At 45.9% G+C, this 23,699-nt stretch overlaps 1 protein-coding gene across 3 annotated transcripts in view; it reads right to left on the bottom strand.

The window, feature by feature from the left end:
- SHANK2 (SH3 and multiple ankyrin repeat domains 2) overlaps positions 1-18,430 on the bottom strand; it is a 531,815-nt gene extending 513,385 nt beyond the window's left edge. For all 3 annotated transcript variants that reach the window (XM_044270326.1, XM_044270322.1, XM_044270325.1), the window contains exon 1: positions 18,104-18,430. The gene's annotated coding sequence lies outside the window, so the exon portion shown is untranslated. The remainder of the gene's footprint in view (positions 1-18,103) is intronic.
- Between the last annotated feature and the right edge of the window lie 5,269 nt (positions 18,431-23,699).

The following is a 23,699-nucleotide window of genomic DNA, read 5'->3' as shown; positions in this document are numbered from 1 at the left end:
GAACCAAATGCAACTAAAATGACATCAATTGTTTTTGTAATACAGTGTTAAATGTTTTTTTTGTGATTTCTTCATTGACACAATTATTCAACCCCTAAAGACTACCACTCTTAAGAACAGAGGTTCATTCAAGTGTTTTCCATCAGGTATTGAAAACACCTGTGGATGTCAAGGAGCAGCAATCAAGCATAATAAGCACCAATTAGGCAGGTTTAAAAGGACTGTGAACTCAGCTCCTTCTAGACCAGGGATCTCAAACTGCGGCCCTCCAGCTGTTGCAAAACTACAACTCCCAGCATGCCCAGACAGCCTACAGGTATCAGCCTTCAGCAGGGCATTGTGGGAGTTGTAGTTTTGCAACAGCTGGAGGGCCGCAGTTTGAGATGCCTGTTCTAGACGTTTACTGGTGTGTTTACAAACATGGTGAAGTCAAGAGAATGGTCCAGGAAGACAAGAGAAGAGGTGATTTCTCTTCACAGGAAGGGCAATGGCTATAAGAAGATTGCAAAGATGTTAAACATACCAAGAGACACCATAGGAAGCATCATTCGCTAATTTAAGGCAAAGGGCACTGTTGAAACGCTACCTGGTCGTGGCAGAAAGAAGATGCTGACTTCGACTGCTGTGCGCTACCTGAAGCGCAAAGTGGAGAAAAGTCCCCGTGTGACTGCTGAGGAACTGAAAAAAAGATTTGTCAGATGTGGGTACTGAAGTTTCAGCTCAGACAATAAGGCGCACACTGCGTAATGAAGGCCTCCATGCCAGAACTCCCAGGCGCACCCCCTTGCTGTCTCCAAAGAATAAGAAGAGTCGACTGCAGTATGACAAAAGTCATGTGGACAAACCACAAAAGTTTTGGGATAGTGTTCTGTGGACTGATGAAACAAAATTAGAACTGTTTGGGCCCATGGATCAACGCTATGTTTGGAGGAGGAAGAACAAGGCCTATGAAGAAAAGAACACTTTGCCTACTGTGAAGCATGGCAGGGGGTCAATCATGCTTTGGGGCTATTTTGCTTCTACAGGTACAGGGAAGCTTCAGCGTGTTCAAGGTACCATGAATTCTCTTCAGTACCAGGAGATATTGGATGAAAATGTGATGCAGTCCGTCACAAACCTGAGGCTTGGGAGACGTTGGACCTTTCAACAGGACAATGATCCCAAGCATACCTCCAAGTCCACTAGAGCATGGTTGCAGATTAAAGGCTGGAACATTTTGAAGTGGCCATCGCAGTCACCAGACTTAAATCCGATTGAGAACCTCTGGTGGGACTTAAAGAAAGCAGTTGCAGCGCGCAAGCCTAAGAATGTGACTGAACTGGAGGCTTTTGCCCATGAAGAATAGGCAAAGATACCCGTAGATCGCTGCAAGACACTTGTGTCAAGCTATGCTACACGTTATAAAGCTGTTATAACTGGAAAAGGATGTTGTACTAAGTACCAAGATTGAATGTCACTTGGGGGTTGAATAAAACTGATAATGATGTGAGCACAGAAAATACATTTGTGGTTATTTCATTATAAATGTTATGTTATATTTGTCTGACTTACAAGTGCCTCTTTGATTTAATTGTAAACAAGATGACTGAAATGATCAAAATCAATGTCAAACTGGCCAAAACACTCAATTTCAGTTGGGGTTGAATAATTTTGAACACAACTGTATATGAATTTGCTAGTCTAAATTTTCTTGTAGTAGTATCTAGAGGGCAGGCCATCAATATCAAAATATCAGACAAACCCTTTAATGAGTCTTAGTTTATGCTTTTCAACTAACAAGACTGATAGCATATCAAATAGATATGCCAACAATGTTTTATCTGGGAGTCCAGTAGGTAAGTAGGACATCCACTGATTCACAGAACAAAGGATCGCAGCGCCTTCCTGATACACGGCGTCTCCCCATCAGTGCCTAGTTGAGGCTCCTCCCTGGAAGCCAGTTTTTAAGATAGGGGGTGACCCCAGGGGACTGATATCTCTCTATTATTCATTAATGCGAAATCGAACTGATATGGCATCCATGCTATCGATGGAAAAAAATAACTTTTAGTGGCCCACTGATATCACAGTCACAAACAAACATACTCTCTATTTTAAAAGAACCGTAAACGACTAATGCAGGGGAAATGTGGCATTACATGCCGGCCATTTGAATGAAAAGGGAAGTCTCTTGAAGAAAATCCATTAGTGCATATGGACATCATAGAAGGGTGTCCCATTATCATGAAGACACAGGAGCAGATCCGGTAGACACATCAGCGGAAAAGTCAGGCGGTCAGGTCAGCACAGCTCAGATTGTGGGATCAGCGATGCAACAGAATGGAAAGTAGTGAAAAAACTATCTTTTAGGCCGAATGCACACGGCCGTTGTTCACGGCCGTGAGCGGTCCGTGGAACCGCGGCCTGGATTCCTGCTGAGTGCAGGAGCGCACGGCGTCATGGGTTGCTATGACGCCGTGCGCTCCCTGCTGCCGCCACAGTACAGTAATACACTGGTATGATCTATACCAGTGCACTACTGTACTGCGGCGGCAGCAGGGAGCGCACGGCGTCATAGCAACCCATGACGCCGTGCGCTCCTGCACTCAGCAGGAATCCAGGCCGCGGTTCCACAGACCGCTCACGGCCGTGAACAACGGCCGTGTGCATTCGGCCTTAGTCATAGTCTTAGAAAACTCCTTCAGGCTTTTCTTGTCTTTCATGGATAGCCAGTCGCCTGAATGGCTACGACGTAATGCTATATTTCCGTTGTAGTGGCCTCTATTAGGCAATGCCTGGCTGGCCTCCCCCAGCAATTACAGATGTTTCCGGGACCCAGGGGGACCTGTTCATCGCTGAGGCTGTTTGTAGGACAACCCCTTTAATGCCCTTCCATATAATGCACAGATATTACAGATTGGCACCCTGTTTTCGCACAGTGAGGAAGGTCCCCTTATGTCCATAAGCCTTAGTGGGGTTGATGTCATGAGACAACCCCTTTAATAGAGTTTTCCAAGACTTTGACTCTGGATAGGTCGCCAGTATCTGATCAGCTGATTGAGAGGGCACTGGCGCTCCTGTGAGTGCAGCGACCTTCTCCGTGCTCACCAAGCACAGCACGGTACATTTGAAGCAGTTCTGCTTGGTATTGCACTCAGACCCATTTATTTCTATGGGGCTGAGCTGTGCCTAGGCCACGTGACCCATGAACGTGCTGTCACTGGCCTAGGAAAAGCTGAGAGATGGGCAACCCAGCAGTCAGATTCCCACCTATCATCCACAGGATAGGGGATACGTTTACATCTTGGCACAACCTGACCAATGAACCAAGGCTTATGCTGTTCATAGAATCTATGGTGAAAATTAGGGAAATGGACACTTCCCCAGGCCTTGGCAACAGGAGAATAACTCTACTTTTCCTGAAGTAAGTAAAATACTGGCACCACAAAAATATATATCTGCAGCTTATTGTAAATTCATTAATAAGCAAGGAACAAGTTATTGCATCCAAAAATAAAAAGGACGTACGGTACATGGTACAACTTGGACGTTTCCTGTGCACCCAAGGTATTACTCCTGTGCTGACACTGAAAGGATGAGCAGGTCAGTGTCTTTTATATACAGATCAGACCCATTGGCCAGGGGCCCCTTCTCCTTTTTTAGAGGGCTTGAGATAGGTATAGCATCTCATATCTAAATCTTAACTGATTCTTAATGTGGACAACATTTCTGGAGATACATACGGTCACTCGGTAACTCGTGGGGTCATAGTTGAACGTGTGTAACATGTTCCTTTGAAGGACACCGTTACTACAGAAAGTATTTCCGGTTCACTGGGTAATTCATCTTTCTCCTGTGTGTTCTGCAACAAGACCTGTTCACACACAATTTCATTTGGTAAAAAGATGCATGATTTTAGCTGTTGCATGACTGCCCTAGGGTATATTCACATGCTGCAAATTTGTTGCAGATATTTCTGAATGGGTTATTTTTTGTGATGGAAAGCATGAATTTCTGCAATCTTCATTTAGAGAAATTAGACAACATTTGCAACAAGATCTGAATCCAGATTAATGAAAATGTATGTCTGCATTTATTTCTCTCCCTTATATATAGCAGTGACTAGAGACGAGCGAAGTTCTGAAAAATTCGATTCAGAAACTTGAATTTGATTAGTCAGCAGCCGTGGATTTAAAAACGGTGTCCGCTGGCACGTGCCGGGGGCACCATGGCCGCCGCGTGTCTGCTGTTTTAAAGAGCAGACACCCCGCATTAATGTCCACAACAGGTGGTAAAGCCGGTCGTGGACTTTAACCCTTCAGATGCTGTGGTCATCCAGGTGTGCTCCGGCTCTCCCCAGCAGGGATCGGGGGAGCCGGAACATGTATGCAGCAGCCCCTGTCCTCCTGTGTGATGGTACCAGAGATGGCACACAGCATTGAGGTGGGAAGACTTTCCTCAAAGCAATAAAACTGAGGGATCCACAACAGGAATGACCATAATCCTATCTGGATCCCTCCATAAGGTCCGGGATACCGCCCTACTATGAACCTAGTAGTATTTTGTTTTTAAAATTATCAAGGTTAAGACAAAATGGACAAACATGGTGGATGGATCATTGCGGCACCACTGTCCCTAGCGCATGAGCGCTTGTTACAGCTCTTCCGAAGCTCAGCTCACAGTGAAATGGCGGAGACTGTGCAGGATGAGGGTTTTATAGGGCTGTGAAATCACAGGGGATGGCTAGCGGTGGATTGGCTGGCTGCGCGGCATTATGGGTGATCTCACATTCCCAGGCTTCTTACTTTCACACATGCAGCTGCCATTTTAGGAAAACCGTATTCGTTACCACAAAGAGCGAGGAAATTTGGCTTTGTTTTTCTAAACTTCAGACCGAATTCAGCTTCAAATGCTTCGCTGAATACTAGTAGTGACGTTTAGCAGCACTGTCATAAATAAAAATGCTAAAAAGATACATTTCCCATTAACACAGACTTGGAGAAATTTCACAGCCAATTCAAAGACCTTCACAATCAATTTTTTCTTACTGTCCCAATGTATCTAAAAAATTTAAAATAAAAATGAAGGAACTTTCCAATAGATTCTAATTTAAAATGCCCTACCGCTCCTATATAGTGCAGAGCTATGTGTCTCTATGGTAACAGACAACAAACAAACCCTGCACAGTCCGATTTGTAGTCACAGTCCCTCCTTTCTGTCCTTGGCTTCTTGCTAACCTAATAAATATATGTTAATACAAAGTAAGGGACAAATGAAAGGAAATATCACTGTAAGACTAGACTACACAGCGTTTGATGTCTGTTACCATGGAGACACACTGCTTTGTATAGGAGCTGTAAAACCACAGCGGCAGGAGATTCTTAAAGTGGTTGTCCCATTTCAACAATTTATCCACAGGATAGGGGATATGTTTCTGATAGGGGCCCCCACCAGTCATAAGCACAGGAGCGGCCTTTTCCCATTTGAATGGAGCGGCAAGCACACGTGTCTGCCGCTCCATTCAGCTCTATATGAGACGGCTGGAGAAAGTTGAGTACTAGTGCTTAAAGGGGTTCTGCAGTTTGTTTAAATTGATGATCTATCATCTGGATAGATCATCAGCATTTGATCGGCGGGGGTCCGACACCCGGGACCCCTGCGATCAGCTGTTTGAGAAGGCAGTGGCGCTCCAGGAGTGGCGCTCTTACTGTTTACCGCAGGCCCAGTGACGTCACGACTAGTATCAATGGCCTGGGCGGGGCTAAGCTCCATTCAAGTAAACAGAGCTTAGCCGCATCCAGGCCAGTTGATACTAGTCGTGACATCACTGGGCCTGCGGTAAACAGTGAGAAGGCCGCGGCACTCCCGGAGCGCCGCTGCCTTTTTAAAAGGCACTCCCGGACCCCCGCCGATTAGATACTGATGATCTATCCAGAGGATAGATCATCAGTTTAAACAAACTGCAGAACCCCTTTAAATAAAGTAAATTTAATAAAAAAAATTGGCAGTGAGGGAGTGCTCAGCCTCACAACGGAAACTTACCAAACATGGGGAGAACATACAAGCTCTGTGCTGATGTTGGGTGGATCCAAACCCAGGACCCCAGTACTGCAAGGAAACAGTGCTAACCACTGGGTCACCATGTAGACCAAAACCAAAAAGTCAGACATTTCATAGACAATACCAGAGAAACTAATCTGAATTTGTAAAAAAAAACAAAAAAAACAGTACTGTTCCTTTAAGAATTGCATATAGCAAGATAACACACTCTATTTATTCTGCTTCCACCACGTAAACAACGCTGCTCCCCACACGTCCAGACAATTACTCGGCTAGCGCAATAAAGACATTTCCCACATCACTATCCTTACAAGCCTGAAGAAAACAATATGACTCTACCTTATCTACTGTGAAAAACCCCAAATTTACATCTGATAAATATTCGACTAACAATAAAAACGGATTCTAAAAGAGAACGCTAAGAACGACTACATTCATCACAACCATAAATGAACCTGCCAAATATCCACACACGGGTCTAACACACTCTCTGCAGTATCTTGCAGTAACGGTGTGGGCTTTAACTAGGACCATGCGCTATTTTTCGTTCTGAAGGCGAGTGTCATATGATGCAACACGATGGATTTTACACTGCAAAACCCCATGAGGTCCATACTTCACGTGACCGCTAAGCCAATTGCTAGTCTCAGCGATCACATACCGGTCATGCACACGTGACTGCTGAGGCCACGTAAACAAACAGATGTTGTGACGTCATCACTTGGGGTCCCAGCGTTGGAAAGGAGGGACCTTTAGCAGGTGAGTTTTCCAGGCTATAGATATTGATGACCTATCCTTAGTGTGGGTCTGAAAGATGGCACCCCCATGAATCAGCTGTTTGAAGAGACCACGGTGCTCCAATGAGACAAAGCTTCTTCCTAGGCCAGTGATGCCACATTCATTGGTCACATGACCTAGGTGCAACGTATGGAGCAGAAGCAGACAGCTCCATACACGGTGAAGTTTGCAACGCTGGTGTACTGAAGCACGGCTCCTATTCGCCTGAATGGGAACCGGGCTGCAGTACTCCGGCACAACCACTGCACAGTGGACGGAGTTGTCTGCCCCCAGGTCTATGCACCATATAGTTTACATCTCCACGGCAACCCAAAACAACTTATTGATGGTGGTGCCAAGTGTCGGACCTCTACAAGCCTGATACCGATGACCTATCCGGAGGATAGGTCATCAATATTTGTACTCCAGACAACCCCTTTAAGCTGTTTTATTTTCTTTTATAAGGATTTCTGCTCCCCTGATCATTTTAAAAACTGTTGGACAACCCCTTTAGTAAGTAGGCAGTAAGCTCCTGTGCTCCATCTAGTGGCAGCTGCATGCAGGCAAAATCTATGTCTATGCAGCAGGGCTCCAGGCTAAAAATATATATTGGTACTACTGACTAGCAAGTCTAAAAACGTAGGCGCCAAAGGATTTTTTTTTTTTGTTGTACTGGCAACCAATTAGGCTACTTTCACACTTGTGTTTTGCCTGATTCGGCAGGGATCAGCAAAAATGCTTCAGTTTCTAATAATACAACCGTCTGCATCCGTTATGAACGGATCCGGTTGTATTATCTTTAAAATAGCCAAGATGGATCCGGTAAGGAGACTATTGAAAGTCTGCTGGATCTCAATACCGGAAAAAATAAATGCAAGTGTGAAAGTAGCCTTCGGGTCCGTAAATGTGTCCGCACCCGTTCCGCAATTCTGTGGAACGGGTGCGGACCCATTCATTCTCTATGGGGCAGGAATGGATGCGGACAGCACACAGTGTGCTGTCCGCATTTTCCGGAGCGCGCCCCCAATCTTCTTGCGGACAAGAAACAAGAATATGCAGTTCTATGGGGGTGCCGGCCGGCTGTATTGCGGATCCGCAATACACTACGGACGTGTGAATGGACCCTTAGTCGTAATCAGGATCTCAGAGATGGCAAAACACATGGATTTTGAAGGAAGACTCTCAGCAAGAAATAGTCACGGTTAAATCAGGCAGAATGCCTTGTAGTTCTAGCTCAGCTGAATGTAATGATACCTTTCACTTAACAATCTGTTGCTTCACTCTGGAGAAAAAAAAAGCTTTTAATCTATATGTAAATACACAGTTAAGTGCACTGAGGGCATCCACTGTCAGCCACTCTCTCTCCTTGATTGACAGGACCAAGTGAGATGATTATGCAGGAACCTGGCCGCAAAAAGTTGAGGGAGGGGCTGGCAGAGGAAACAGGAAAAGCAAAAGGTGCATAGAGTGGCTTGGGCCCGCCCTCGGTGCACTTAACTGCTCATGTGCATATTGATTAAAATTACTTTTTCTCCAGAATGAAGCAACGGATCACTAAGTGAAAGTATCAATACATTCAGCTAAACTAGCCCTACAAGGCATTGTGCCTGGATGAAGAGTGAATTTCTGGGTGACCAGGTCCCTTTTAAGCACTGAAAATCCACAGAAATTGACAGTGCACATAGGGCAGGATAAATCTGGTGGCAGAATTCTGTTAAAGCTATGCCAGTCACACAAGTCTCATAACTTTTACCATTCACTCAAGAGGGCCGAAGAATTGAGTCAATATGTGTTAGTCAGCTCAGACAACGGATCCGTTACAATAATACAACCGCATGCATCCGTCATGAACGGATCCGTTAGTATTATCTGTAACATAGCCAAAAAGATTCCGTCATGAACTCCATTGAAAGTCAATGGGAGACGGATCCGTTTTCTATTGTGCCAGATTGTGTCGGAGAAAACGGGATCCGTCCCCATTGACTTACATTGTGTGCCAGGACAGATCCGTCTTGCTCCACACCACATGGCGGACAAAAAAACGATGCAGGCAGCGTTTTGGTGTCCGCCTCCAGAGCGGAATGGAGACTGATCAGAGCCAAACTGACACATTCTGAGCATATCCTTTTCCATTCAGAATGCATTAAGGCAAAACGGATACGTTTTGGACCGTTTATGAGAGCCCTGAACAGATCTCAGAAACGTGTAATACAAGGGTTTGGCTCACACCTAATGACTATGCGAGGTGCTACTAGCACACAACAGGGGTGCCCTACCCCAAAGTGGCGTAATATAGAAAAAAAAATAAAAAATAGAGGGTGAGTGAGCACTCACAACATTTGTACCATAATGGAAATATTTAATGGGAGGGTTACACATAGAATAAAATATTGAGCATAAAATACATACAATATATCACACAAAAATAATTAAAATATATAAAATGAGAACACATACAATTAATGCCAAGGTCTAAATTCACTGATTGAGGAATAATGTGACACACTCTATCCCCACAGTGGATAGTGAGAGTCGTTGATATGGTTATAGATATCACTTTGAACAACTCTGAGCAACTTGCTCCCTGAGATAACCAACTCGTATCAAGGAGTCAAACTTTGTGTACAAATGTCTCAATCCGCCGGATAATATTCAAAAAGCAAGAGAGCAACGTTCTCTATATTTTGTAAGACAGGTCACTTTCACCAGTAACTATCGTGAATGGTTAACGATAGATGGTAGTGAATGTATGCAACTCATCTAGGGTTAACAGTTGTAGCCTATATTCGGCTATCATAGCCACCAAGAGAGTCAATTGTCTGGGACACGTTGTTGTAATCATATGTCCGCATGTAGTGCTCTTATGTCTGCATGTAGATCTCACAAATGGAAAGCCAAAAACACGAAAGTAGCCTAACCTTCTGCCAGAACAGCATGACATATCTATGCAGCGACCTAGCCTCATGCTCAGCTTGGAATTGATCTGCCATCATCATATAGGCGGACTGGAAGCACCCAATTACGTGCTAAAAATACAGCGCTGTATGTTTAAAATTTAAATACTCTCGGAGCTGCCGCCGCTCGCCGCCTCACAGTTTTACTTTGGGGGGAAAAAATAATTTAGCTTTTTCTAATGCTCATTGGTCAGAAGTCGATCTATGTGTTCACAATAGAGGAATTTACATCACTCCGGCTCCACCAATTACATGACGGAAAAAGGGTTACGTGATCTACACCCATTAGTCCCTCCGGACATAAATATACGTGGGGGTCTCTCAAATCTAGAGACTACAGCACCTGCATGGTCAGTATTATGGATTGATTCCCAAAAGGCTTAATTAACGAGAATATAACGAATCAAAGAAGAATGCTAAAGGTCAAAACAGCGCTGTGAGACTGCTTTCCCTGTATACAGTGTAGGACTACAAGTCCCATTGCAATTAGCAGCAGAGAAGCGACATAAGACTGCAAGATCTATCGCTTTGTTATTTTGCTGGGACTTGTTGTACAGTTTCCGGTTCTTGCAGAAACTTCAGTGCACTAAGGAGTCATCGGCTGCCAAGCTGATGTGACCTAACAGCGAATGTGATTCACAGGTGTATACAGTTTCTATTATTCTCTATGGGGGAAGGGGGTTCTTGCAAAATGGATTTTCTGCAATACAGGTTATTGTCAGAGTGATGTCAATTGTTATGTTAGGAAACTGCTTAATAACAAGCAATTCCCGAACACAATGAGGGACATTTATGAGCCTTGATCCCTCTGCGCCGAAGTGAGATGCGCTTAATTTATTAAGAGGCAGATGTCTCTTAATAAATAAGGAGCATATCTGCTCTGCTGTGCCCCAGAAACTGAAGTCTACGCCAGCTACAGGCTGGCACAGGCATCGGCTATAACTAACGCAAGTTTCTGCCGCAAATTAGAGTAAGGCTACTTTCACACTTGCGACAGAGGATTCCGTCAGGCAGTTCCGTGGCTAGAACTGCCTGCCGGATCCGTCAAAACGTATGCAAACTGATGGCAGTATCCTGATCCGTATGACAAATGCATTGAAATGCCGGATCCGTCTCTCCGGTGTCATCCGGAAAAACAGATTCAGTATTTTATTTTTTTTCACATTTTTTGCTGTCTGAACTGAAGACATCCTGATGCATCCTGAACGGATTACTCTCCGTTCAGAATGCATTAAGACAAAACTTATTTTCTGGTATTGAGCCCCTAGGACGGAACTCAATGCCGGAAAAGAATAACGCTAGTGTGAAAGTACCCTAAATCCGACAGGCCATGTGAAGCCCCGCCCTCTCCCACTAAGCCCCGTCCGGAAAAGTGCTGAGAAGACTTTTTTTATCCACAATAATGGCGTAATTCCCTTAATGAATGTGGCGAAACCAACCTCGCCACTGGGTTTTGGAGAGGGCTGTTTAAAAGCCTCTTGCCTCAGGATTATGGCCCATAGTAACTTTAAAGGAGAAAACAGACCGGCCGCACAGCTTAAATCTGTCTGTAGAATTGTATTTTATGTTATTATGCGTTCGGTTAAATTGTATGTTATGTGAGGGCACCCAGATAGCTAATATTATTGTATTCGTGTATTCTGAGTGCCATTCACCTAATGATATGCACTCAGACTTGAGCTATCTGGGGATATGTTAAATGTCTGTGTTTGCTGTGGGGGTGTGCCATTGTGTGTTTGGGTGGTGATTCCTGTCCTGTTGTCTCCACATGTGTATTGGTGATCTCCCCTTTGTCCTGAGAGATAATTGGATTGTCTTCGGTCGTCTCCCAGGCAGAGAGGAGGAAACCATGATGCATTGTGGGGATATGTTGTATCTGTCCTGTGTCGCAGTCTCCCTTGTGGTCCTCTAGGGGGCGGGAACGATTGGTTGCTGTATTTACATTGTGTGTGTTGTGAATTACTGATTGGTTGGATTTCAAAACCCTGTGGGCAGTACTATGTTTGGTTTTTATCAATAAAAGAGGCTGTACTTGAAGTACAGTCAGATCACTGCTTGACCCTGATCACGGAGCCTTGTCTCGTTATTGGGGGGATTCCATGTATGCTGTTGGAGACTGATTGCCAGGAGTGTAAGCTGACGGATACGCTTTTCCTGTTCGTCTTTCGGCAGCTATTTGCGAGGTTCCAGTTTGGAGTGCTATTTTGTATCCAGTTCGGGTTGGTGTTCTGCAGTAGCTGTGCCTGTCTCTCGGAAAGGGGCATATCGCCTAAACGGATTTTAGCCCCTTGTCTGCTGAAACGGTCCGTTACAATGAACATCCTTCATTGAAGCAATTTCTCTAATAACCTTACAGGGAAATCAGATTCCTCACCACTTCCCTGCAGCCAAGGGGGCAGTTGCTTATGTCAGCCTGTACTCTGCAAGCAAAGTCTTCATAGGGCAGTCCCTCTAAGCAGTCCACTCACAGGATGCAGACTGCCACAAACAGCAACTATGTTCTGACACCAGCTACAGGGCAAAGGTGTAAGATTCTGCAAATACAATTTTTCTGATACTTTGCGCAGGACAAAAAAAAAAAGAAAAAAATCTGCTAGGTGTGAAATTTATTGTGACATGTCTTCTGACTGGACGCTGCTGTACTGCGATACAAGTTCAATCGACTAGGCGCAGGATACCATTCACTGTACCAATTATAGTTGTAAAAGGGCAAACATCCGTCGTATGGACGTAAAAATAGAATTTGCATCTTTACCGAGGGATTAAAGGAGAATTCTGACTATAAGGCCTCATGCACACAACCGTTCCATTTTTTGCGGTCCGCAATCCGCGGATCCGCAAAAAACTGAAGCAGCCCGTGTGCCTTCCGCAATTAGCGGGGCCACGGAACAGAGCAACGGATGCGTACAGCACACGGAGTGCTGACCGCATCTTTTGCGGCCCCACTGAAGTGAATGGGTCCGCATCCGAGCCGATGCAGACCCAAACAACGGCCGTGTGCATGAGGCCTAACAATAAGGTAAGCCATCAATATCGGATTGTGGTGATCCCAGAACACAACACTTGTCAGAGACAGGCCACTGTGCTTTACCTTGTGCTATGGCTCCAATTGCTTTAACCACTTCAGCCCCGCTAGCTGAAACCCCCTTCATGACCAGAGCACTTTTTACACTTCGGCACTACACTACTTTCACCGTTTATCGCTCGGTCATGCAACTTACCACCCAAATGAATTTTACCTCCTTTTCTTCTCACTAATAGAGCTTTCATTTGGTGGTATTTCATTGCTGCTGACATTTTTACTTTTTATGTTATTAATCGAAATGTAACGATTTTTTTGCAAAAAAATGTCATTTTTCACTTTCAGCTGTAAAATTTTGCAAAAAAAAACGACATCCATATATAAATTTTTCGCTAAATTTATAGTTCTACATGTCTTTGATTAAAAAAAAATGTTTGGGCAAAAAAAGAAAATGGTTTGGGTAAAAGTTATAGCGTTTACAAACTACGGTACAAAAATGTGAATTTCCGCTTTTTGAAGCAGCTCTGACTTTCTGAGCACCTGTCATGATTCCTGAGGTTCTACAATGCCCAGACAGTAGAAAAACCCCACAAATGACCCCATTTCGGAAAGTAGACACCCTAAGGTATTCGCAGATGGGCATAGTGAGTTCATAGAACTTTTTATTTTTTGTCACAAGTTAGCGGAAAATGATGATGATTTTTTATTTTTATTTTTTTCTTACAAAGTCTCATATTCCACTAACTTGCGACAAAAATTAAAAAATTCTAGGAACTCGCCATGCCCCTCACAGAATACCTTGGGGTGTCTTCTTTCCAAAATGGGGTCACTTGTGGCGTAGTTATACTGCCCTGGCAATTTAGGGGCCCATATGTGTGAGAAGTACTTTGCAATCAAAATCTGTAAAAAATGGCCTGCGAAATCCGAAAGATGCACTTTGGAATATGTGCCCCTTTGCCCACCTAGGCTGCAATAAAGTGTCACACATCTGGTATCGCCGTACTCAGAAGAAGTTGGGGAATGTGTTTTGGGGTGTCATTTTACATATACCCATGCTGGGTGAGAGAAATATCTTGGCAAAAGACAACTTTTCAAATTTTTTTATACAAAGTTGGCATTTGACCAAGATATTTTTCTCACCCAGCATGGGTATATGTAAAATGACACCCCAAAACACATTGCCCAACTTCTCCTGAGTACGGCGATACCACATGTGTGACACTTTTTTGCAGCCTAGATGCGCAAAGGGGCACATATTCCTTTTAGGAGGGCATTTTTAGACATTTGGATCCCAGACTTCTTCTCACACTTTCGGGCCCCTAAAAAGCCAGGGCAGTATAAATACCCCACATGTGACCCCATTTTGGAAAGAAGACACCCCAAGGTATCCAATGAGGGGCATGGCGAGTTCATAGAAATTTTTATTTTTTTTGCATAAGTTAGCGGAAATTGATTTTTTTTGTTTTTTTCTCACAAAGTCTCACTTTCCGCTAACTTAGGACAAAAATTTCAATCTTTCATGGACTCAATATGCCCCTCACGGAATACCTTGGGGTGTCTTCTTTCCGAAATGGGGTCACATGTGGGGTATTTATACTGCCCTGGCTTTTTAGGGGCCCTAAAGCGTGAGAAGAAGTCTGGAATATAAATGTCTAAAAATGTTTACGCATTTGGATTCCGTGAGGGGTATGGTGAGTTCATGTGAGATTTTATTTTTTGACACAAGTTAGTGGAATATGAGACTTTGTAAGAAAAAACTAAAACAAACAAAAAATTTCCGCTAACTTGGGCCAAAAAAATGTCTGAATGGAGCCTTATGGGGGGGGGGGGGGGGTGATCAATGACAGGGGGGGGGGATCACCCATATACACTCCCTGATCACCCCCTGTCATTGATCACCCCCCTGGTAAGGCTTCATTCAGACGTCCGTATGATTTTTACGGATCCATTGATCGGATCCGCAAAACACATGCGGACGTCTGAATGGAGCCTTACAGGGGGGTGATCAATGACAGGGGGTGATCAGGGAGTCTATATGGGTGATCACCCCCCTGTCATTGATCACCCCCCCTGTAAGGCTCCATTCAGACGTCCGTATGATTTTTACGGATCCATGGATACATGGATCGGATCCGCAAAACACATGCGGACGTCTGAATGGAGCCTTACAGGGGGGTTATCAATGACAGGGGGTGATCAGGGTGATCACCCCCCTGTCACTGATCACCCCCCCTGTAAGGCTCCATTCAGACGTCCGTATGATTTTTACGGATCCATGGATACATGGATCGGATCCGCAAAACACATGCGGACGTCTGAATGGAGCCTTATAGACTTCCTGATCACTTCCCTGTCATTGATCACCCCTCTGTCATTGATCACCCCCCTGTAAGGCTCCATTCAGACATCCGCATGATCTTTACGGATCCACTGATACATGGATCGGATCCGTAAAACACATGTGGACGTCTGAATGGAGCCTTACAGGGGGTTGATCAATGACAGGGGGTTGATCACCCCATATAGACTCCCTGATCACCCCCCTGTCACTGATCACCCCCCCTGTAAGGCTCCATTCAGACGTCCGTATGATTTTTACGGATCCATGGATACATGGATCGGATCCGCAAAACACATGCGGACGTCTGAATGGAGCCTTACAGGGGGGTGATCAATGACAGGGGGGTGATCAGGGAGTCTATATGGGGTGATCAACCCCCTGTCATTGATCAACCCCCTGTAAGGCTCCATTCAGACGTCCACATGTGTTTTACGGATCCGATCCATGTATCAGTGGATCCGTAAAGATCATGCGGATGTCTGAATGGAGCCTTACAGGGGGGTGATCAATGACAGAGGGGTGATCAATGACAGGGAAGTGATCAGGAAGTCTATATGCGTGATCACCCCATTGTCATTGATCACCCCCCTGTAAGGCTCCATTCAGAGGTCCGCATGTGTTTTGCGGATCCGATCCATGTATCAGTGGATCCGTAAAAATCATGTGGATGTCTGAATGGAGCCTTACAGGGGGGTGATCAATGACAGAGGGGTGATCAATGACAGGGAAGTGATCAGGAAGTCTATATGCGTGATCACCCACTTGTCATTGATCACCCCCCTGTAAGGCTCCATTCAGACGTCCGTATGCGTTTTGCGGATCCGATCCATGTATCCGTGGATCCGTAAAAATCATACGGACGTCTGAATGGATCCTTACAGGGGGGTGATCAATGACAGGGGGGTGATCAATGACAGGGGGGTGATTAGGGAGTCTATATGGGGTGATCAGTGGTTCATAAAGGGTTAATAAGTGACAGGGGGGGGGGTGTAGTGTAGTGTGGTGTTTGGTGCGACTGTACTGAGCTGCCTGTGTCCTCTGGTGGTCGATCCTAACAAAAGGGACCACCAGAGGACCAGGTAGCAGGTATATTAGATGCTGTTATCAAAACAGCGTCTAATATACCTGTTAGGGGTTAAAAAAATCAGATCTCCAGCCTGCCAGCGAGCGATCGCTGCTGGCAGGCTGGAGATCCACTCGCTTACCTTCCTTTCCTGTGTGCGCGCGTTCACAGGAAATCCCGGCCCTCGCGAGATGACGCATATATGCGTGACTCTGCGCAGGGCTGCCACCTCCGGACCGCAGATCTGCGTTAGGGGGTCCGGAGATGGTTAAAGGGGTTGTCTCACTTCAGCAAAAGGCATTTATCATGTAGAGAAAGTTAATACAAGGCACTTCCTAATGTATTGTGATTATAGATATTGATTCCTTTGCTGGCTGGATTAATTTTTCCATTACATTATTCACTGCTCATATCCAGAGATTACGACCACCCTGCAATCCAGCAGCAGTGGTCATGCTTGCACTCTATAGGAGTCTATAAAAACAGGACTCCGGTGGACCGGATCTGCAGTCCATGCGTGCCTATGCGTGCCCCTATGGTCCTGGCCACCAGAGGATCTGCACTGCAGTGTGGTCGTAACCCTGGAAAGGAGCAGTGTAATGGAAAAATGAATCAAGCCAGCAAAGGAAGCAATATGGACAATCACAAAACAATAAGAAGTGTCTTGTTTTAATTTTCTCTACATGAAAAGTGCCATTTGCTGAAGTGGGAAGGCCCCTTTAAAGTTTAGGACAGTCACTATCAAAGTCATCCCTTTAATATCCCTTCAACATTTTTGTTTTCCTGATCTCATTCACAAGGAGCCTCCAGTCCTTTAGTATACCTCGAAGCCATATATAGTATAAGGCCTCATGCACACGGGCGTTGGGCGGCCTAAGCCGTATTGTGACCTGCAAACGTTTACTTGAATGGGTCCGCAATTCCGGATATGCTGAACGGTGTCACGGAACACCGGAAGCACTACGAACTGCTTCCGTGGTGTTTCTTTCCGTTGTTCCGCACCGCAAATAAATATGACATGTCATTTTTTTTTTGCGGTGCGGACAGACCACGGACCCATTCAAGTTGAATGGGTCCAGCCCGCTGCACGGATGTTGCCCGTACAGGACCCATTCAAGTTGAATGAGTCCAGCCCGCTGCACGGATGTTGCCCATGCATTAGGGACCGCAATTGCTGCCCAGTGAACCCGAGATAAGATTCTGCCGATGTATGGAGAAACTCATAAGAATATTTATACATGTTAGGCCTCATGCACACGACCGTATGTATTTTGCGGGCCGCAAAAAACGGATCCGCAAAAAAATGGATGACATCTGTGTGCATTCCGTATTTTGTGGAACGGAACAACTGGCCCCTAATAGAACAGTCCTATCCTTGTCCATAATGCAGACAATAATAGGATATTTACACACGGAGTACCTTCCGTTTTTTTTTTTGCGGACCCATTGAAATGAATGGTTCTGTATATGGTCCGCAAAAAAAAAAACGGAACGGACACGGAATGAAAATACGTTCGTGTTCATGAGGCCTTACACTCTTGGGAACTGAAGCCCCCCCGAGAACAGGGTCTGCACTGACAGCTCCCAAGGGCCTGCAAACAGACATTCACGTCCCACTAAAGGGCTCCTGTTTAGTAAGACGAGAACTCTGCACATTGTCTCCGTATGTAATCAGATAGCTGTGTATTGTATCTCAAGGAACAGGACAGACTCTGCTTCTGTACTGGGTAACGCAGGCTAATTAGGTCTCTCCAGAACTGTGCAGAGAACTACAATACTAATTTTATAAGTCAGTGACCTAGATTAAAACAAAGTGTGTGTTCTGCTAAAACCCCTCTGGACGCACTTATTATTAGAAGGCAAGCAAAAATTACAAAAAACAACGATGATCGTGACCGGCCACGTACCTGTGTCCAGAACGACCGGGCATTCATCAGAAAACGACAGTCCGCAGGCAAGTGTCAAGAAGAAAAGGGCATGTCCCGGGTCACGGCTCCTGGGGTGATCCAAAAAAAAAGAGGCGTCCTCAGAAAAAATATGGATGTCCTGAGCAAGAAAGAAGAGGTGAGAAGTACTGTGTGTATGTCCCAAAAGAGGTAGGGGTATCCACCCTGGACAATTAGAGGGTGTTCTTTAAAAGAAAAAGTGGGGTATCCCCACAGGAAGAGGAATGCAGATCTTCTGAATAGAAGAAGTTGTCTGTCCTCCCTGTTTACGATCCTTCACGCAGCGAATTGCTCCCAATAAAACAGTTCAAGCAAGTGGAATCGGAGAGGGAGACCTGAGGGAGGGAGATAATGGGGAGAGGAGGAGGAGGAGGAGGAGAGGAGGGACTGTGTGGAGGCATCTCGCTCCTCGCTCAGGCATAATTCACTCCTCACCTGGCATATAGTAAGAAGGAGGATGAGCTGCCCCTCCCTCCATTCACATTTCTGTCCTACTGTATAGTCTTCTGGTTTATTAGATCTTTTAAGACTTTAAGCCCCAGGAGTGCATGCAACAGACATCTTACATCTGAACTTCATAGGAAATCTGTCAGTAGCGCTGACCCTGTTAACTGAGCTGTCCAGTTTAGAAAACCCAGTTTCATGCTCCCTATTAGGGGTATCCTGGCTCTAACAAGTTTTTCCCTATCCATAGGATAGGGGATAACTATTAGATCAGTGAGACCTCCCGTGATCACAAGACTGGGGACACTGTACCCCTCGTGTCCCCTCGGAATGAACAGAGCGTAGGTCTAGCATGCACACTGCTGCTCCATTCATCTCTAAGGGAATTCCAGAAATAGCTGAGTTCTGTACTCAGCACAGAGAATGAATGAAGCGGATGTCTTACCGACGCCATCCATTATTGGGGAGATATCTTCAGCCACGGACCCCACTGTTTTCTAGAATGAATACGATGTGTCCGGCAGAAGTCAGGCATGTCGCCGTCCTCGAGTAATGTAGATGGGGTGTCACGCTGCAATCAATGGGAATGGAAGTCAGAGTCGCAGAGAGATTAATAAAAATCAGTGTAGGTCCATTCACACGTCCGTGGTGTATTGCGGATCCGCAATACACCGGGCCGCACATGGCCGGCACTAAATAGAGAAGTCCTATTCTTGTCCGCAGCTGCGGACAAGAATAGGACATGCTTTATTTTCTTGCGGAGCTGCAGACCGGAAGTTCGGGGCCGTGCTCCGGAAATGCGTATGCGGAGAGCACATAGTGTGCTCTCCGCATCCATTCCGTCCCCATAGAGAAAGGATGCGGACGTGTGAATGGAGCCTAAAGTAAAAATGCTTTATCATTCTACCTTTCCATTTGCTTATTTTTGCACTCATTTTTTTACATCCCCCCCCATACAGTCACTCTATACATCCCCCCATACAGTCACTCTATACTTCCCCCCATACAGTCACTCTATACTTCCCCCCATACAGTCACTCTATACTTCCCCCCATACAGTCACTCTATACTTCCCCCCCATACAGTCACTCTATACTTCCCCCCCATACAGTCACTCTATACTTCCCCCCCATACAGTCACTCTATACTTCCCCCCCATACAGTCACTCTATACTTCCCCCCATACAGTCACTCTATACTTCCCCCCCATACAGTCACTCTATACTTCCCCCCCATACAGTCACTCTATACTTCCCCCCCATACAGTCACTCTATACTTCCCCCCCATACAGTCACTCTATACTTCCCCCCATACAGACACTCTATACTTCCCCCCATACAGTCACTCTATACTTCCCCCCATACAGTCACTCTATACTTCCCCCATACAGTCACTCTATACTTCCCCCCATACAGTCACTCTATACTTCCCCCCATACAGTCACTCTATACTTCCCCCCATACAGTCACTCTATACTTCCCCCCATACAGTCACTCTATACTTCCCCCCATACAGTCACTCTATACTTCCCCCCATACAGTCACTCTATACTTCCCCCCATACAGTCACTCTATACTTCCCCCCATACAGTCACTCTATACTTCCCTCCATACAGTCACTCTATACTTCCCTCCATACAGTCACTCTATACATCCCCCCATACTGTCACTCTATACATCCCCCCATACTGTCACTCTATACATCCCCCATACTGTCACTCTATACATCCCCCCATACTGTCACTCTATACATCCCCCATACTGTCACTCTATACATCCCCCCATACTGTCACTCTATACATCCCCTCATACTGTCACTCTATATTACCCCCATATTAGCATTCTATACATCTGTATAGGAGGCAGCATCATGTGCTGCTCTGCAGCCGTTGCCAGGCAGCCCAGACTTTAAAAGGAAAATCCGGAGAAAACTGGAGTTTCCCTTTGGAAATATTCATTAGGTGATCTTCCCGACTCCTGAATAAATGCTGCTTGCTAAGATGCAGCCCCAAAAAAAATAAAAAATATGTTTGGGCCGTTGCTTAGCAACAGCAGACACCACAGGTGGGGGACACCTACCGTCCGCAAGTCAGCTCTCTAGTGGGCATGGAAATGTGTGACTTATGCTTCCAGCCCTCGAAATATACTGATAAAGTACCAAAAGACGGCTCTGGGCTAGCACCAAAAGAGGCACCTAATGACCCCAGTACAGGGCATCTGTCAGCAGTTTTGTACCTAGGACACTGGCTGACCTGTTACATGTGCACTTGGCAGCTGAAGGCATCTGTGTTGGTCCCATGTTCATATTTGCCCGCATTGCTGAGAAACATGTTTTATTATATGAAAATGAGCCTCTAGGAGCAACGGGGGCGTTACCATTACACCTAGAGGCTCCGATCTTTCTGCAACTGTCGCGCCCTCTGCACATTGACAGGACCAAGCAGTGTAAACGTCATTATGTCTGGCTGCCAAACTGCAGCAGCTGCAGAGAGAGCAGAGCCTCTAGGTGTAATGACAACGCCTCCGTTGCTCCTAGAGGCTCATTTGCATATATTAAAATACCATTTTTCTCAGCAATGCAGGCACATAGGAACATGGGACCATCTTTCCAAACAAAAAATACCGACCAAGTTAAGCCCCACCCCAAAGGGGGTGTGGTTGTGGGCATGGCTTAACACTGAGTGTTAAGTCACTGTCATACTGTGGCTCCCAATAATATTAATGCCCCCATTAGTGCAGACGCAGAGAAGGGGGCATTATTAAAGGGGTTTTCCTATCTCAGACAATGGGGGCATATCGCTAGGAGATGCCCCCATTGTCTGATAGGTGAGGGTCCCACCACTGGGACCAGCACCTACAACGAGAACGAAGCTGGGAGCGCTGTGGCTGGAGGACCCCGGATTTCCCGAGGTCCGTCCACCACCAAGCGCTGCTCCGATAGAGATGAATGGGAGGCCCATGCTCCCATTCATTTCTATAGGGCAGATGGCAATAGCCGAGCCAGTGCTCGGCTATTTTCGGCGGCCCTATAGAAATGAATGGAGGGCGGCTGCGCATGCACAGTGCGCCCTCCGTTCATTTCCCGGCTCCGTTCTCATTGTTGGTTTGGATCCCAGCGGTGGGACCCTCACCTATCAGACAATGGGGGCATCTCCTAGCGATATGCCCCCATTGTCTGAGATGGGAAAACCCTTTTAATAATACCCCCTTATCTGCGTCTGCCCAAAAAAAAAAATAGCACTCACCTCCTCCATTTGCTCGCGCCGCGGAGAACACTCGCTGCTGACTCGAAGCTGAGGACAGGACCTGCGCTCCAGCGTGATGACGGACGTCTCACAGGTCCTGTCCTCCGGTCAGCAGCGAGTGTTCCCCGCGCCGCGAGCAAATGGTTCTTTTTTTTTATTATTAAGACAAGTGGGTGGGGGCTGCAAAGGCTGCACTAATGAGCGGCTCCACGATGGAAGCACTCGTTAGTAGCAGTGCTTGTAGGAAAATACCGGCAATTAATATTGCCGGTAGAAAAAAATAAAAATACTGCACCAGCAGGGCAACTAAAATACCGGCTCGGCTGTGGAATTACCGGTCGGGTGGCAACCCTGGGACCAACACAGAGGTCTTCAGCTGCCAAGCACACATGTAACAGGTCAGCCAGTATCATAGGGACAAAACTGCTGACAGATGCCCTTTAAAGGGGAGATGCCTGAGGTTGGCAATGGGGGAGGGGTGCAGTGAACTGGAGGATGGTGAAGGAATTGGGGGAGATTTATCAAAATTGGTGTAAAGTAGAACTGGAATACTTACCCATGGGAACCAATCAGATTCCAGCTTTCATTTTCCAATGGAGCTTTCAACAATGAAAGATGGAATCTGATTGGTTGCTATGGGCAACTCAGCTTTTTTTGTCCTTCACACCTCTAGTTAGGTCTAATTGGACACATCCTGTGAAAGGTCATCATTACCAGGGACCATGCATGTGGTAACTAAATAATAACGATTATATTGGGGGCCCCGGACAACTGAGGGGCCCCGAGCTCTCTCACCCGGCCAGTATCGTGCTGACACTCCGCGCTGTAAACGCCTATAATAAAACCGCCCATTACACGCCCAGGAGGATACAGTTCACACACAGGCGGCATTCCGGACGAGGAGAGCAGCGTTTTCTCGTCAGGACGCCGAGTACTACACACCACGTCCGGCGCTCAGGGCGCGCAATTCTAGCTCCTCCCACCGCAGCCTGTAGTGACAGGTGCAGTACCGCATGGTCACCACAAGGGGCGCGCTCGCAGTAAGGGAAGATAGATATTAGTACCGTGTCGTGTGGTGTCCGGTGAGTGTTGTGTACTTACAGTACATGTGTGACCTCCAGTACTTACCCCACAGGCAGGGCGACCGCTAACGATTCCATCCCCACAGGGGGCTTACTCTCTTCTTATACTTTCGGTGAGAGTCACCTGCAGCGGCCACCAGGGGGAGCTCACTGCATAGAGATGTATGAACGGCTTCCATTGAGCACTATGCAGTGAGCGCCCCCTGGTGGTGGCTGCAGGAATCCCTGATTATTTCATTTACCAAAGTCGAAAACAAAACGCAAAAGTTATAAAAATGATATTATAAAGTTATCTAAAATCAACCTGGTGGAAAGTAAATTCAAGAAAAGAGATTAACGTGACTTAATAGAGATTTTATTTTATTTTTTCAATTGAATAAGCAGGACGTAATCAGAACGTGCGTATTTTACCAATTTGGAATTCATTTTCATGCAGAATAAAAATACTACCATGCGCCCTTAATTAGAATTCATCTAGGGCCAATATTTTTATGCATAAAGTCGCAACACCCCATTTTGTGACTTTTTTAAATGCCCGTGACACGATATTTTGCCACACGGGCGTTTTAACGTCGCATGTCATAAATTAGGCGCATCCTCCGGCAGCTCAGGGTGGGGGGGAGCAAAGAAAAAGCCAGTCTTTGTAAATGACCCCCATATTTTTCATTCTATAGCCAGTAGATCGGTTGCCTATCCTCAGGATTAGTGTTGAGCGAACTTGTGTTTTAAGTTCGGCGTCTAAAGTTCGGGATCAGGTTATCGAAGAATCGCGTTATGGATTCCGCT

This window comes from Bufo gargarizans, chromosome 10, assembly GCF_014858855.1.
Source record: "Bufo gargarizans isolate SCDJY-AF-19 chromosome 10, ASM1485885v1, whole genome shotgun sequence".
Classification (NCBI taxonomy): domain Eukaryota; kingdom Metazoa; phylum Chordata; class Amphibia; order Anura; family Bufonidae; genus Bufo; species Bufo gargarizans.
This window is presented reverse-complemented; position numbering and strand designations above follow the sequence as displayed.